Here is a 6013-nt window from a genome sequence, read left to right on the forward strand (position 1 = left end):
GGCTGCCGGCTGACTCCGCTGTTAGTTGTTTTGGCCTTGTTTTGACCTTCATTTGTGCCTGTTTTTTTTTTTTGTGCCCGTGTTAGCGTCTTAATCTCCATTTGTATTGTTATTGTTATTTTGTTGCCGTGTCAGCGTTTTCCTTCCTGTTTGGCCGCCTACCTCGCCGCCCTCCGTCTTCCCTCCCCGCTCCCCGCTTCCCGCCACCACCGCAGACCCCGCCCCTTTTTTCCTTCTGTTCCCTCCCCGCTCCCGCCTCCCAGCTGCTCCGCCCACCCGCGCACTTGGCCTTATATGGCGACCGTGCGACGCAGGTGAGTGTGACCCACTTGTGGGACACCCCCGCGCCGCACGGCCACCAGCTGCTGCGTGTGCCCCATTGCCTTGCCCTCTGCCTCGCTGCCTGCCTCGCTGCCGGCTGCCGGCTGACTCCGCTGTTAGTTGTTTTGGCCTTGTTTTGACCTTCATTTGTGCCTGTTTTTCTTTTTTTGTGCCCGTGTTAGCGTCTTAATCTCCATTTGTATTGTTATTGTTATTTTGTTGCCGTGTCAGCGTTTTCCTTCCTGTTTGCCCGCCTACCTCGCCGCCCTCCGTCTTCCCTCCCCGCTCCCCGCTTCCCGCCACCACCGCAGACCCCGCCCCTTTTTTCCTTCTGTTCCCTCCCCGCTCCCGCCTCCCAGCTGCTCCGCCCACCCGCGCACTTGGCCTTATATGGCGACCGTGCGAATGCGCAGCGGTCACGCGCAGCGGGCGCGCTGATTGTGCGCCGAAGGCGCGCCAAAGGTAAGCCCGTCTGCGCCCGTCCGCGACCGGATCGCGACCAGCGCCAGGACCCCTGGCCCACGAAGACCCCGACCTACCCGCCTGACGTACTCCGCCGCCACCCTCATCGCACGCAACACCGGCCGACTCCCAGAATGCCACCAAGCCACACCACGACGCACCCACGGACCTTTCAGCTGCCACGCCTGCAAATTCACCTGCATCCGGACCTGCCTCGCACCAGCACCCGCCAAGTCGAACACCAGCCGCACCCACCTCAAGTGCATCCTGCTCAACACCCGCTCCGTCCACAGACACGCCATCGAACTCTGGAACCTCCTAGACGCCACAGCCCCAGACGTTGCCTTCCTCACAGAGACCTGGATGAACGCCTCTTCAGCTCCCGACATCGCCATCGCTATCCCAGAGGGCTACAAGATCGTCCGGAGGGACCGCAACGCCAACCAGATGGGAGGAGGCATCGCCATCATTCACAGGAACACCATCCGTCTCACGACCAGCACCGACAACACCCTGACCACCGCCGAACACCTGCATTTCCAGATCCACACCGACCCGAACACCACCCTCAGAGGCACCCTGATCTACCGACCCCCTGGACCACACACACAATTCAGCGAGGACATCGCCGACTTCGTCAGCCCGCATGCCCTCCCCTCCGCCGACTACATCCTCCTGGGGGACCTCAACTTCCACCTGGAGAACAACAACGACCGCAACACCAGCACCCTGCTCGACAACCTCGCCAATCTTGGACTCAAGCAGCTGGTGTCCACCCCCACCCACCTCGCCGGACACACACTCGACGCAGTCTTCTCTTCCAGCACAGACATCGACTTCAGCCACGCCACAGAGCTTCAATGGACGGACCACAGCTGCGTCCACTTCACCTTCAAGAGAACGACGACCCACCACCACCAGCAACAGGCCGCCCGCAGAAGCTGGAACAAGATCACAGCAGACCAGCTCACCACCTCCCTGAGCCAGCACCCTCCTGCCAGCTCAGCGAACCCCAGCCAGGCCGCCGACAACCTCACGAAGTGGATCAGCAACTGCGCGGACGAACTCGCCCAGCTGAGGACCCCGCCCAGCAGACCCGGCAGCAAGAAAGCCCCGTGGTTCACCGACGAACTCAAGAGCTCCAAGAAGAACTGCCGAGCCCTCGAGAAAGTCTGGAGAAGGGAACCTACACCGGACAACAGGACCACCTTCAAGCTGGCCACCGGAAGCACCACCAGCTGATCCGCGCCGCCAAGAAAACTGCATTCAAGGACCGGCTGGACAACAACGCACACAACTGCAAGGAACTCTTCAACATCGTGAAAGAGCTATCCAACCCCAGCGCAGGAAACAACGACATCACCCCATCGCAAGACCTCTGCAACTCCCTCGCTTCATACTTCCACAACAAGACCGCGGACATACACAACAGCTTCAACAACCAACCAACGCACACCAAGACCGAACAACCACCCCCCACCACCACCCTCCACGCCTGGACCCCGATCAGCACCGAAGACACCATCCGCACGATGAACTCCATCCACTCCGGATCACCGACCGGCCCCTGCCCTCACCACGTCTTCAACAAGGCTGACGCTGTCATCGCACCCCACCTGCGAGACATCATCAACACATCCTTCGACACCGCCACCTTCCCTGAGAGCTGGAAGCACGCCGAACTCAGCGCTCTACTCAAGAAACCCACAGCGGACCCCACCGAACTCAAGAATTACCGCCCCATCTCGCTCCTCCCGTTTCCAGCCAAAGTCATCGAGAAGACCGTCAACAAGCAGATGGCCGCCTTCCTCGAGTCGAATGGATCCCTCGACCCCTCACAGTCCGGCTTCCGAACCAATCACAGCACCGAGACCGCCCTCATCGCCGCCACCGATGACATCCGAGCCCTGATGGACAACGGAGAAACAGCGGCCCTCATCCTCCTAGACCTCTCCGCGGCATTCGACACTGTCTGCCACCGCACCCTAGCACAGCGCCTCAGCAACGTCGGAATCCAGGACAAGGCGCTGGAATGGGTCATCTCCTTCCTCGACGGAAGAACACAGAGAGTCCGCCTACCACCGTACAAGTCAGAAGCCACCAAAGTCATCTGCGGCGTCCCTCAAGGATCCTCTCTGAGCCCCACCCTCTTCAACGTCTACATGAGCCCCCTCGCGGCCATTGCACGCCAACACAACCTCAACATAATCTCCTACGCCGACGACACCCAGCTGATCCTCTCCCTGACCAACGACCCCGCCGCCGCCAGAGCCAACCTGCACGAAGCGATGAAAGAGGTAGCCGAGTGGATGACGACCCGCCGCCTGAAACTGAACTCGGACAAGACGGAGGTCCTCATCCTGGGCTCCTCACCCTCCGCCTGGGACGACTCCTGGTGGCCTCCCGCCCTGGGCACTGCACCCAAACCGACAGACCATGCACGCAACCTGGGCTTCATCCTGGACTCCTCCCTCTCCATGACCAGGCAAGTCAACAACGTTTCCTCGGCGTGCTTCAACATCCTACGCATGCTACGGAAGATCTTCTGGTGGATCCCCACCGAGACCAGGAAGACCGTCACCCAGGCCCTCGTCACTAGCCGACTGGACTACGGCAACGCCCTCTACGCCGGTACCACCGCCAAGCTCCAGAAGAGACTCCAGCGGATCCAGAACGCCTCAGCCAGACTCATCCTCGACATCCCACGAACCAGCCACATCTCCGGACATCTGAGAGACCTTCACTGGCTCCCCGTCAACAAAAGAATCACCTTCCGCCTCCTCACCCACGCACACAAAGCCCTACACGACCAAGGCCCGAGCTACCTCAACAGCCGAATCAACTTCTACGCTCCCAAACGCCACCTCCGATCAGCCAACCACGCCCTCGTCGCCGTCCCCCGCATCCGAAGAGCGACTACAGGAGGAAGGTCCTTCTCCTACCTGGCCGCCAAGACCTGGAACTCCCTCCCGACCGACCTGCGCCTGACCCAGGACCACCTCTCCTTCAGGAAGAAGCTGAAGACCTGGCTGTTCGAGCAGTAGCGGCACCCCCCCCCCCCACCCCCAGCGCCTTGATACCCTACGGGTATGTAGTGCGCTTTATAAATGTCATTGATTGATTGATTGATAGCAGCAATTGGCAAAAGTCAACATAGAGTCGCCCCGTTTCAAATCAGTTCCCACCGCTGCCCACCATCCACCCGTCACCACCTGAATATGTGCTGGTACAGTTCAAAGGAATCAGAACAGCAACGCTAAGGTAGCCATCCACTATACTAACCCAAATAGAGGGAAAAAGAGGGGGAAGGGCAGAAAAAGGAATAATAAAAACAGGAAAGAAAGAACGCAGCGCGCTATACGCGTCCCATGGCGAATAAAGTACACAGAACTAGAGACGCACGATCGGGGTCGAGGCGAGTAAGACATGATATATGTGCTATCATTGTCATGGACGTGAGGAAGTCATACCCCACACTGCCGGCTAACACTCCATGGACAGCGTCCCGATAAAGGGATACAAAAGAGCAATAGAACTAAGAAGAACGGACAATATAAAGACCCCATCCCTCCCACACCACCCTGCACCCCTGCAGAAGGCTACGGCCTAGCCCCCCAGCAGCGTGCCTGTCGCCCTAAGTGGAACCCGAAATATAGAAGAATCAGAAAGTGAGAAAAGAACACAACAGACAAAAAGAGAAAGGAAGGGGGAAAGAAAACCAGTACGAGAGGAGATCTGCAATCGTACATTCAGCTCCCACCCCCCGCCTTAACACTGCTGAAACCCACATCGAAATGAGATCGACACAACCTCAATTATCAGGAACATGAAGAGGAATCGGTCATATTGTTACAGCTGCGAGCAGTCCTCATCTCCATACAGTAATTAGCAGTACGCCGAAGCAATTCTGTCTCACCCCTGTCCTCTCCCGGTCATAACTTTAGTACACAGTAAAATAGAATTCAGCAAGCAGTTCGGCATGGAGTGTACACAGGATCAAAACAAGGCAGGCCAAGGGCGCAAAACAGGGGATCCCAGTCTCGAGCAGCAATGCAAACAATGGCGGCAGAAGACCAAATTGTCAAAGAGCAACATCAGGAGCAGCAAACAGTCTGGGTGCGGTCCCGCTGCCCAAGGGGGCGAGGTATTCCCCGCGGGGCAGCCGTGGGACCCCACCAAAGCAGTTCGAGTCAAACAGCCGCCAAGCTCCCCAGCCAGACTGACCTGGACGGGCCCCGACATGGGGCCCTCACCCACGTCCGCCACAATCAAAACTTCCTGGAGGTTCGGGGTCGCAGGCATACGGTCTCCCAGATGAGCGGTGGCATCACTCTCTGCAACAGCCGAGGGAGGCAAAGCAGCAAACTTCTTCAGTCAGGCCGCATTTATGGGGGTCGGCCCAACAGGCATGGCGGCAGAACCGCTATCTTGCACAGCTGCGTCAAAGGCCATGGCCGCACGCCAAGAACATAGGGCGGCGAGGTCATCGCCAATCGTGGGCTCACTCCCACAAGCTTCAGCCATCTTGCATTTCGACAGACCAGACTCGCCGCCCCAAACAGGTCCGAGACCCAGGGCGCCAGCCGCCGTTTTGTCAGTGCAGCAGGGACGCTCCGCTCCTCAACCCTCAGACCGGGCCATCGAATAAGGCCCACCGGAGTTCCGTCGAGCCCCGGTAATGGCAATCTTGGTGCAGAAAGATGGGCCGCCAAAAACAAGGGGTCGCCGGCGCCACCGTCTCACGGGCGCCGCCGCCGTCGATTCCGGGCGAAGGGCTTCAAGATGGCCAGACAGGACAACAAACGGGGGACAAGCCTCCTGTACGGTCTACCCCCGTCCGAGGCGGGCCGTGCCCCGCAACAGAGCCCCCGGGCCACAAGACCGGGCCCGGTCAGTCGCCACCGGCACAACCACACAATGGCCTCTTCAGCCGGCCCCTCTCCTCCACCCGGGGCCGGCGTCGATGTCCCACTCCGGCCGAGCGTCACAGGCGAGTACCAGGCCCGCACGCCGCGGAGGCTCCGGAGCAAACAAGAGCACAACTCCAGATCCGCGGCACCCCGGAGCCCCCAGGCCAGACGGTAAGTGCGAGCAGCGTTTCACCTTCCCATATTCCGCCAAATGTGTCTCCTCGGGGCAGGATGAAGTACAGGATATGCGTTTCAGACAGGAGGTTGACGGAGCCGAGCTACAATGCGGCCATCTCGGTCGCGAGCTTGTCTCCTCCCCC

This window comes from Lissotriton vulgaris, unplaced genomic scaffold (genome assembly GCF_964263255.1).
Source record: "Lissotriton vulgaris unplaced genomic scaffold, aLisVul1.2 SCAFFOLD_1994, whole genome shotgun sequence".
In the NCBI taxonomy this organism is placed as follows: Eukaryota; Metazoa; Chordata; class Amphibia; order Caudata; family Salamandridae; genus Lissotriton; species Lissotriton vulgaris.